The following is a 12,613-nucleotide window of genomic DNA, read 5'->3' as shown; positions in this document are numbered from 1 at the left end:
TGGCCGAACCGGCCCTGCCCCCCTCCCAACAGGGGCCGGGGGACGGCCTGCAGTGCAAGCCCCACCCAAGGCGCCTGGACCTCACGGACCTTTACAACTAAAATCACAGGCACTGGTGGGCAATACCAGCACAGCAGGGACACCTGGGCCTGATCACGTGCCCCCCTTGCAGCGGAGTCGCAGTCTGAGGGCGCTAACCCATGCCTGGACAGTTGATCCCACTGTGCCCCACACATACCACCCCCCACAGCGGACTTGCGGGAGGACGCAAGCACAACCCAACAACCCGGGGCTCGCTCTGGTAGGTGTACCCCGCTCAGGTGGACGGGGCCACAGCGGCAGCGCCCGCTCTGGTAGGCACGCCTACACAGGAGGGCAGAGCTCTCCATCGGCCCATGCCCACTCAGTTTAGTGCATTTTGCACAAGTGGGTGGGCCGCACCTCAACAACACCAGCCCTGGAGTGGTCCACACAGGAAGGCGAACTGCCTGAGAGGTGAGCTCCTCTGACCAAGATACAGAGTGGAAAAAAGAACCAAAGAAGAGATAAGCCTCCATGCCACGCTGAATCAGCGACCAGCAAATCCCCAACAGGGGCATGCTAGGGTCAGCACAGCACAGCAGCAGGACACTGTCCCACAGAGAAAGACACAGAACCTACCGGCCCCCACGTGCACTGAGGGTGACCACCTCAGCAGCAACCGAGAAGGTCACGCTCACCCATTGGGAAGCAAGGTTCAACAGCCAAACCCAAACCCAGAGCTAGGACACCAGGGCACAAGGCTCCCACTGACGGACCAGCAGGAACCAGCACAAAACCAAACCAGGGAAGCCACCCACAGATCTCCAGATGTGCAAATCACAAAGAAATATAACACAGTTCATCAAAGGGCAAGCCAACTCGCCAGCTCCAAAAAGCAGCACGACTGAAGAGGAGATGGAGAATAAAAAAGCAAATGAGGCCATGTTAACAGAAATGATGGAAAGCGTCAGAAATGAAATCAGAAAACAATTCCAGGAGTTTAGAGTGGAAGTCTTGAAGGACATCCAGAAAGCCAAGAAAGAAATGGAAGCAAAAATGGATACAATGCAAACCTCCGTTAAAGAAGACCTTAACATCCTGAGAAGTGAAATGCATGAAAAAATAGATTTAAAATACAACTCTTTAAAGGAAGAAATTTCCACCATCAGAGCTGATCTGACAACCATAAATAGCTCTCTGAAATCCATAAACTCTGCAATTGAATCAACAGCACAAAGAATTGACCATATGGAATCCCGAATCTCTCTCTTGGACGATGAAGCAGCCAACGACAACCAGAAAATGACCACACTCCAAGAAACGGTGAAGCTTCAGGGCAGACTAATCCAGGAACTAATGGACAAAGACAAGAGATATAATCTGTGCATAATTGGAATAGAAGAAGGAGCCGAGTACCAGAGCAGAGGGCTTCATCATATTTTCAATAAAGTTATTGCAGAAAACTTCCCCAATCTCACAAGGGACCCCATCCAGGTAACCGAAGCCTATAGGACACCTGGCAGGCCAGACCCCAGAAAAGCCACCCCAAGACACATAATATTCAAGACTTCAGATCTCAAGAATAAAGAGCAAATCCTGAATTCAGCCAAAGTGAAGAAAGAAACTTTCTACAATGGAAAGAAGATCCGAATAACAGCAGACCTCTCCACACAAACCTACCGAGCACGAAGTGAGTGGAAGAACACCATCCAAGTTCTACAGGTCAACAATATGCAACCTAGAATTAAATATCCAGCGAAATTGGAGTTCACATTTGAGGGGAAAACCAGATCTTTCCATAGCAAAGAGGATCTAAAGGAGTATGTGAATAAAAAACCAGCCCTACAGCGAATTCTAAGAGGGGAATCCCACCCAACAGAGATCGTACAGGACACACAGACAGAAACAGAAAGAAACTACAATAGCCAGAGCCTAACAGAAACAGCAGCTCACTAAAGACAAGAAAAAGAGAGAGAGAGAGAGAGAGAGAGAGAGAGAGAGAGAGAGGAAAAAACAGCCCAACAAGAAAATGGAAGGAGAAAAAACACTCTTATCCTTGATCTCTTTGAATATAAATGGTATAAACTCTCCGATAAAGAGGAGCAGACAGGCAGAATGGATCCGCAAACAAAAAGTTGGCATCTGTTGTCTACAAGAGACCCACCTTACAGCAAGGGACAAAAACAGACTCCGAATGAAAGGATGGAGCAAGATCTTCCAAGCAAACCCACCTACCAAAACGGCAGGTGTAGCCATTCTGATCTCAGACAAGCTGGACTTTTCATTAAAATCAACTCAAAAAGACAAAGAAGGACACTACATTTTAATACAAGGAAAAATCCAGAATCAAGACATCACGGTGATAAATGTATACTCACCGAACAAAAGAGGCCCTACATATGTCAAGCAAATTCTCACAGAATTACAGAACAAGATAGATGCAAACACAATCATAGTGGGAGACTTCAATACCCACTCTCTCCAAGAGACAGATCCAACACCCAGAGGATCAGCAAGGGAGCTGAGGACCTCAGTAACACCATATCCCAAATGGATCTGACAGATCTATACAGAATCTTCCACCCTACAGAGACCCAATACACCTTCTTCTCAGCAGCCCATGGATCATACTCCAAAATAGACCATATCATAGCCCACACAAAGAACCTCAGCAAATACAAAAGTATTGACGTCATCCCATGTATTATATCTGATCACAGTGGATTAAAGGTAACCCTCAATAACAACGGTTACCACAGAGGCTATACACATTCTTGGAGGCTAAACCCCACACTGTTATCCAACACTTGGGCCACAGACCAAATTAAAGATAAAATCAACGAATGACAAAGAATGACAAAGAATGACAAAGAAAACACATCACAAAGAAACCTATGGGACACAGCTAAGGCAGTACTGAGGGGCAAGATCATTGTCCTCAGCACTCACATTAAAAGAATGGAAGCAGAGCAGGTGAATAACCTCACAATGAAACGAAAACAACTGGAGAAACAAGAAATTACTGAATCTAAAATGACTAGGAGGTGAGAGATCACAAAGATTAAAGAAGAGATAAATCTGATTGAAAATTGAAAGACCATTCAACAAACAAATAAGACTAAAAGCTGGTTCTTTGAGAAAATAAATAAAATTGACAGACCCCTCCCAAGACTTACAAAAAAAAAAGAAGAGAAGAGACTCATATACGTAAAATCAGGGACTCCACCGGAAAAATTACAACAAATACACACGATATTCAAACAATCATAAGGAGCTATTTCCAGAACCTCTACTCAGTAAAAAACAATAATTTTACAGAAATGGATCAATTCTTAGAGAAGTATAAACTGCCCACACTGAACCAAGAAGAAATAAATCAACTAAATAAACCAATAACTTACAGTGAGATACAGGAGGTAATCAAGAACCTCCCAACAAAGAAAAGCCCAGGCCCAGATGGATTCACCAACGAATTCTACAAAACCTTTAGTGAGGAGCTAATACCAATACTCCTCAAACTCTTCCGCGAAATAGAAACAGAGGGAGAAATCCCAAACTCATTCTATGAAGCTAATATCATACTCATTCCCAAACCAAGCAAAGACCCAACGAAAAAAGAGAACTACAGACCAATATCACTAATGAACACAGACGCAAATCTCCTCAATAAAATATTAGCTAACAGGTTCCAGAAATTGATCAAGAAAATTATACATCATGACCAAGTAGGCTTCATCCCACAGTCACAAGGATGGTTCAACATCCGTAAATCAATCAACGTAATTCACCACCAAAACAGAACTAAAATCAAGAATCACATTGTTATCTCAGTCGATGCCTAAAAAGCCTTTGACAAAATACAACATCCATACTTATTAAAAGCTTTGGAGAGAACAGGAATAGATGGAACATTCCTCAAAACAATAAAAGCCATATACAACAGACCAACTGCTAACATCATATTAAATGGAGAGAAACTTAAATCATTCCCCCTAAACTCAGGAACAAGTCAAGGATGCCCACTCTCCCCACTTCTCTTCAACATAGTGCTGGAATCCCTAGCCATAACAATAAGGCAAGAGGAGGACATCAAAGGGATCCACATCGGCAAGGAAGAAATCAAGTTATCCCTATTCGCAGACGACATGATCTTATATCTGAAGGTCCCAAAAAACTCAGTCCCCAAACTCCTACACCTAATAAACCATTTTGGCAAAGTAGCAGGATACAAAATCAATCCAAAAAAGTCAGCAGCTTTTCTGTACACCAGCAATATACAAACAGAAAAGGAAATTATGGAAACAATTCCATTTACAGTAGCCAAAAAAAGAATAAAGTACCTAGGGATCAACTTAACCAAGGACGTGACGGACCTATTTAATGAAAACTATAAAAATCTAAAAAGGGAAATCAAAGAAGAAACAAGGAGATGGAAAGACCTCCCATGCTCATGGGTAGGCAGAATCAATATAGTGAAAATGGCCATCTAGCCCAAATTGTTATACAAATTCAATGCAATCCCTATCAAAATCCCAGTTACATTCTTCACTGAAATAGAGAAAGCAATCCATAAATTCATATGGAATAGCAAAAGACCTAGAATAGCCAAAGCAATTCTAGGCAAAAAAAAGCAGTGCAGGAGGTATCACAATACCAGACTTCAAGATCTACTACAAAGCCATCATAACAAAAACAGCATGGTATTGGTATAAAAACAGATCAGAAGACCAATGGATTAGAATTGAAGACCCAGAAATAAAACCGCACTCTTTCAGTCAGCTGATATTCGACAAAGGAGCTAAAGACATACAATGGAATAAACATAGCCTCTTCCAACTACTGGTGCTGGGAGAACTGGGCAGCCATATGCAGAAAACTCAAAGTAGACCCAAGCCTATCGCCATGCACCAAGATCAACTCAAAATGGATCAAGGACCTCAATATCAGACCTGAATCCTTGAAACTACTGAAGGACAGAGTAGGAAAGACGCTAGAACTTATAGGCACAGGAAGGAACTTCCTGAATAGAGTCCCAGGGGCACAACAAATAGGGGAGAGACTCGACAAATGGGACTACTACAAATTAAAAAGTTTCTGCACAGCTAAGGACATAGCCACCAAAATAGAAAGACAACCAACCATATGGGAAAGGATCTTTACCAGCACAGCAACAGACAAAGGCCTGATATTTGTCATCTACAGAGAACTCAAAAAACTAAGCCCCTCCAAGCCCAATAAACCAATTAGGAAATGGGCAAAGGAGCTAAAGAGAGATTTCACAAGAGAAGAAATAAAAATGGCAAAGAAACTTATGAGAAAATGTTCAACATCCCTGGTAGTAAAGGAAATGCAAATAAAAACAACCCTGATATACCACCTCACCCCAGTTAGAATGGCCTATACTCTGAACTCAGGCAACAACAAATGCTGGAGGGGGTGCAGGGAAAGAGGAACCCTTCTCCATTGTTGGTGGGAGTGCAAATTAGTACAACCACTTTGGAGAACAGTATGGAGGTTTCTCAAAAAGCTCAATATAGACCTACCCTATGACCCAGCCATACCACTCCTAGGCATCTATCCTAAACAGCAAACCCCAAGATATCAAAAAGACATTTGTACTTCCATGTTTATCGCGGCACAATTCACAATAGCCAAAATATGGAATCAACCCAGATGCCCCTCCACAGATGAATGGATCCAAAAAATATGGTACCTATACACAATGGAATACTACCTAGCGATTAGGAATGGTGAAATATTGTTATTCACAGGGAAATGGTCAGAACTCGAACAAATAATGTTGAGCGAGACAAGCCTAGAACATAGAAAAGAAAGGGGCATGCTCTCCCTCATATATGACTGTTAAGATGGGGTGATGGGGAGACAGTAGAGACCAGGTCTGTGAAACAAAAAACTTCTTGTCAAATGGTATTTCCCATAGGATTGGGGCAGTGACCCAACAGTATGTAACTAAAACCAAACAACTACTCAACATATAAAGGTCAAAAATTCACCTCTCAGTGGAATACAATAGCTCAAAATCTATGTATGTACATTCATATAAGACTACTGTCGACATATTGTCTAATATCGACATTATATTTAAAGCCCTAGGTGAATTTTCTTGGGCTTGGCCACGTGGCTACTGTATATGTTCTTGATACATTGTATATTGTATATATGTCTACCTGACCTAGAGAAGGGAAAGAAAAACAGGGCGTAAAATATCACAAGAAATGTACACACTGCCCTACTATGTAACTGTACCCTTTTTGCACAACACCTTGTCAAAAAATTTTGTGTTCAATTAATAAATAAATTAAATTTAAAAAAAAGTTCATAGTTCACACTGGGCACTGGTGGCTCATGTCTGTAATCCTAGCTACTCAGGAGGCTGAGATCTGAGGATTGTGGTTTAAAGCCAGCCCAGAAAATCCTGTGGGACTCTTAACTCCAATTAACTAACAGAAAGCCAGAAGTGGCACTGTGGCTCAAAGTGGTAGAGTGCTAGCCTTGAGCAAAAGAGCTCAAGGACCTCACTCAAGCCCTGAGTTCAAGCCCCAAACTGTTTGGAATCTCATAAGCTTAATGATAAATTATGATAATTAATGGTAAATATTTCTCATTTGAAAATAAATTCTGATGGACAGGCACAGCCTCTCTTTACCCCTTTGAAGTGTCTGAGTTGCTTCATAGACACCTTTCAAATTTTAGATCCTTGAAATGTCAAGATCTGTAGAAATCACATAAAGAAACTACCAAGTAAAATCCTTGAACTTTTTTATTTTAGTTTTTAGTTTTGAGACAGGGCATTGATATGTAGCCCAGGCTGGCTTGACTATAAAGAGAAAACCTTGACCTTTTTTGTTGTTATTTATATATTTACTTTGTTATCTAGAAATGGGGTTTCATTATTCTATTTATTTATTCATTTATTTATTTGAGGCATGTTTTAATATATAGCCCTGGTGATCCTCCAGGGTGAGGAACTAAATTCTCCTCTGGAGCATTCTTGCACGTGTATCTTCTAGGCCCGGTCAAGCCTTTATATAACATTGTAATTGTAAAGGCATGAGAGGCCAGAGCTAGAACAACTGACTGAAGCTGTTTGTCAATACTTACCTGTAGGAACTGCTAGATCGTAAATGTTTCATGTTTGAAGCTGCTAAGTTTGGGGGGTAATTTATTTTGTAGTAATCAGTAACTAAAATACTCTCCCAGGCTAGGATTATGGCCTAGTGGTAGAGTGCTTGCCTTGTATACATGAAGCCCTGGGTTCAATTTCTCAGCACCACATATATGGAAAAAGCCAGAAGTGGCACTGTGGCTCAAGTGGTAGAGTGCTAGCTAGCCTTGAGCAAAAAGAAGCCAGGCACGGTGCTCAGGCCCTGAGTTGAAGCCCCAGGACTGGCAAAAAGAAAAAAAAAGAAAAGAAAGAAAGAATGAAAGACATTTAAAATACTCTCCCTCCATAAAATATTTAACTGATTAAGAAGTAACAAATTGGGGCTGGGGATATAGCCTAGTGGCAAGAGTGCCTGCCTCAGATACATGAGGCCCTAGGTTCGATTCCCCAGCACTATATATACAGAAAACGGCCAGAAGCGGCGGTGTGGCTCGGTGCTCGGGCCCTGAGTCCAAGGCCCAGAACTGGCCAAAAAAAAAAAAAAAAAAAAGAAGTAACAAATTACCTATTAATTAAGAAGTAAGACTTTTACTTTTAATGTCAAACATTTGCCTTTTACGCTATTACTTTGAAAATATGCCAGATTATTAGTCTTCTTGGGGAACTCACATTTCATCCTGAACCATCCCCACAAATTCCTCCAGATTCATAATCCTTCCCACATACATCCAAAGTTATGATTGTTTTAGTTTATTTATTTGCTTATTTATCAATTAAATCAGAACAAATATAGTTCTTGTCACTGTGTTTGATGCTGTGGAAAGAATAAAGCGTGGACAAAATATGGTCCTTGCCCTTAAGAAACTTATGATCTTTTTTTTTGTTTTGTTTTGTGTGTGTACCAGTTCTGTGTTTTGAACTTGGGGCCTGAAAAATGTCCCTGAGCTTTTATGTTAGTGCTCTACCACTTCAGTTACATCTCTGCTTCCAGCCTTTTGTTGGTTAATTGGAGGTAAGAATCTCATGCACTTTCCTGCCTGGGCTTGCTTTGAACAGAAATATTCAGATCTCAGCCTCCTGAGTATTTAGGATTACAGGCATGAGCCACCAGTGCCCAGCTTTGGTTTGTTTTGTAATGTACTCAGTAGACTCAGGGTCTCATACTTGCTAGGCAAGTGCTCTTCTATGGGAGCTATGTAACAAGGCTTTTTTGCTTTTAACTTATTTTTCAGATAAGGCCTCACTTTCATGCCTGGCAACCTCAGATCATGATCCTCCTACCACAGCCTCCTAAGAGGCTAATCCTACAGGTATGAATCATCACACTTGGCTTGTTTTTGAGGTAGTCTTGTTAACTTTTGTCCAAGCTGGCCTTGAACTTCTATTTTCTATCTCTTCTTCCTCCTCAACTATCTTTTCTTCCTTCTTCTTTTTCCCTTCCCTCCTTCTTCATCCTTTTTCTTTTGACTGTCTCAATTTTTTTTAGTTTAGTTTTACTTTTCTAAACAGCAGTCTTTGCATGATAATTTATGGTGAAACAGCTAAGAAGTCAGTTCTACAACATGTATTTTAAAAAGTAAATACTTGGTTACTACGTGGGCCCTTTATCACTAAGTCAACTTTTCTACCATCATGAACTCTTCTTGTATGTGACACCACTAACAAGGTAAATAGGTCTTAGGAAAGACTATTTCTGTTACACAAAAGCATGAAATGCAACTGTACTGAACTTTGTACCTCATTGTGCAAAGTAATATTCTGTTTTTCACATAAAGAGAACACCAGCTTATCAAATAGCTCTGGAATAATTGCTAGACTTCAGGTTATGTGTTGTATTCAGTTGTAAATGCTATTTGTAAAAAACTAAAATGCTTCTTTGAGAGCAGTGGTTTTAAACCTTATAATTTCAGGAATCAATAAAATACATATTTTTAAACCAGAGACATGGCTACTTTTTTTACTTTTTAACCAAGAAAGAACATGAAAGCAGAATAAACAAAAGCTTTTCATGTATATTATTGTTATTACATAAAAGGGAGACTATTTTAATGACTTTTTGTCCTCCAAAATGGGAGAAAGACCAAATGCTTTATATTAAATGAATGTAAACCAGCGTACTACATTGGCTCATCTGCCACAATTTAGATCTGCAGTGTCCCCCACTGATGGTTCGGTCCTCAGCCTTGTGCTATTATGTAGTGATAGAATCTCTGCTATTTCAGAGGTGGAGGTTTTTAAGTCATTGGAGCAATTATCCTCAAGGGAGATAGTAGGCCTTGGTTCACATCTGGCTATGAAGGCAGTTGTTTCGCTCCTCCACACACTCCTACTATGATGTGCTACCATAAACTTAAAAACAATAGGACAATTAAATATCAACTGGAGCCACCAAACTGTGGGACAAAATAAATGTTTTATTTTTGTAAGTTGATTATCTCAAATACTTGCTACAGTAATAGAAAACGGACTACCCCAGAAACATTAACTAGCATACTCTGACTTATAATAGGAATTGACAAACTTAGTCCATAGTGACCAAATCTGGCCATCAGACTGTATTTCCATGGAGCTCAAGATAAGAATGGTTTTGTACATTTTGAAAGAGTTATAGATAAAGTAGAACTACAAATAAAAGATAATTTGTGGCATTTGAGTGCTGAAATATATAGGAAAACACTTGCAAATCTCTTGCCCATATCACTATAGAATTAGAACTCTTTAGAAAGGACTTTGATGCTGGCACAAACTATTATGGTTACTGTTGAGTGGTGGTCACTATTGTTAAGGAAAGACTGGGGTCGGAGCTACTTTGACATATTCCTGGAAGTCTGACTCAGACTTCAGGCAAATAACTGAATCTCAGTAAGCCTCAGTTATCTCATTTGTGACTCGATAATGGTTGAGATCACTTCCAAACCTAAGAATCCGTTTCAAGGATACTACCAGTTTTCTATCGCTTACTCTCTTTCGAATTTAGTTTCTTCTGTTGTGTTTAACAATAGGTATTTGTGAGCCCTCTTAAATTCCTCATCAGCTACATTTCTTTAACTCCTCTCTTCATTTTTACTAAAATGGCTTTTCTGAAATACAATTACATATTATTTACAGGACATGTTATTGGGGGGAATTCCAGAAACAGAACTGCTAGTTTTATTTGGCAGACTCCAAAGTGTGAAGCCTTATTAAATAGGGAAATAAGGCTCACTTTTAAATAATGAAATCATGGCTAGATCTTACGTCTAAGAACTGACAACCTACCAAAATTCAATATAAGTAGTGTTAAGATGGACATTTCAACTCAGAAATGTGATTTTTAAAAAATATAATGTTATTAGTATTAAGATACTGTACACAAAGGTTACCATTTCATAAGTCAGTTAATGAGTACATTTCTTTTTTTTTGGATAATGTCACCCCTTCCTTCACTTTCCCCTAATTTTTCCCTCCTGTCCCTGCCCACAAGTTACATAGTTTATTTTCCACATGGTGTATACTGCATACATGATGGTATTTGTTTACCTTTCTTCCCTCCTTCCTAAAATCCCAAAGTTAAAAGAAACACCACCACCATCAGCAACAACAATAATAACAAAAACCCATGTTTCTAATTTCTGAAATTCATTTCAATAAACAGTATTTTAAATGTTTCAGAGAAGTTACAACTTTGAGTTCCTCTCCTAAAGGTAACTTCCTTTAGCCTTGAAGGACTGACCCGCATCCTACTGTCTCAGGCCCCTACAGACACCAGGTGGAACCTCAGCATGGGAACCTGCCTTGATATGCAGGCTCCATCTCACCTAGCCCCAGCTGTAAACAGCCATTTGTGGGCCAAAGGAAAAGCCCCAACGTCCTAGACCTAGTGGTGCTTTCAATAACCTGCCTCCTTACTCAGACCCCATATAAGCCTGGTCCCAGATTCACCCTCTGGCACAACCTCCAAACCCATGGGAAGGTCTGTGTGCTTTGCTGTTCCTCAATAAACAGGCCTGTTGATGATCGAGTCTGGCCTTTTCCTTTCTCCTCCATTCTCCTAACAAGTCTGACTGTTTTGTTACAGGGTTAGAGGGAGGGGATTCCACGTCCCTACAAGAATTCACCACTCAGAGACAGTCTCAAGCAAAAAGATGGATTTATTGCAGAAGCAAAAAGCGGGCTGACCGGCCAGGTACATAGTGCACTCAGGAGCTGACACTGTGACCACGAGGCCACTCAAGCAGGGGTTTAAAAAGGAAAAAACCACATAGTCATGCCAGGCCACATGTAGGTGGCCAATGGAGTTACAACTTGCCTCGTAGTATCTGTTTGAACTAACCTATCATGTGGTCCAAATTGGCGTGCATCTCTGGGTTTGGTAAACAACTGTTTTCCAGGTCCCCTCACAAAGCAAACAGATGTGATTGTTAAGCTGTGGCTATTGTCCTTATTCTTGGGGGGTGTGGGGGGATTAGGCCACTCTTTCCTGGAAGGGCACAGGTTTACTATTGTTCCACAAAGCAGGTGGTCAAGCAGTTTACACAATCTTATCACAGCAAAGGGGACCTTCCCTGGATTCTGAGGTGGGGGGCGGGGGGAGTGCTGGCCTACATCTCCCAACCCTGAAGCTCAGGGGCGGGGGAGATCTTAGTGAAGATGGAGTCAGCTTCTGCTCTCTTTAACTAAATTGAGATGGAGTCAGTCTGACTCCCCTCAATAATTTGTGTGTGAATGCCTAGAGTTTTGTATAAGTCATTATGTCCAGTTATATTTTAGATCTAGTTTCTACATATGAGAGAAAACATGCACCAATTTGTCTTTCTGAGCTTGGCTTACCTCACTTAGCATGATTTGTTATAGGTCTATTCAAGAATTATAATATTTTAAAGGTATTAAATACAATATTGTCACCCCACTTTTTTTTTCAAAATTTTATTATCAAACTGATGTACAGAGAGGTTAGTTTCATACGTTAGGCATTGGATACATTACTTGTACTGTTTGTTACCTCATCCCTCATACCCCTCTCCCTCCTCCCCCTTTCCCTGTCCCCCCATGAGGTGTTCAGTTCACTTAGACCAAACAGTTTTGCAAGTATTGTTTTTGTAGTTTTTTTTTTTTACCCTGTCTCTCAATTTTGGTATTCCCTTTCAATTTCCTAGTTCTAATACCATTATACGTGGTTTCCAATATACTCAGATAAGATTACAGAGATAGTGTAGGTACAACCACAGGAAGTGTCACCCCACTTTTTCAGGAAATATATCAATATCTTTAAATCCATGAAGCAACATGATAAACATGATAAATGCAGTCTAATTATAAGCCAAAATAAAATATTTTTCTTGCTTATTTTTTTTTATTACACACCTGGATTAAACCCAAGCCTCAATCCATGTTAGGCAAGTACTTTATGACTCTAGCCCAGTCATCCATCCGTATTTCTGAGACAGAGTCACTACTATCTGAGCAGGCCTCTAATTTGGAATCCTC

Source organism: Perognathus longimembris, chromosome 8, assembly GCF_023159225.1.
Source record: "Perognathus longimembris pacificus isolate PPM17 chromosome 8, ASM2315922v1, whole genome shotgun sequence".
Classification (NCBI taxonomy): domain Eukaryota; kingdom Metazoa; phylum Chordata; class Mammalia; order Rodentia; family Heteromyidae; genus Perognathus; species Perognathus longimembris.
This window is presented reverse-complemented; position numbering follows the sequence as displayed.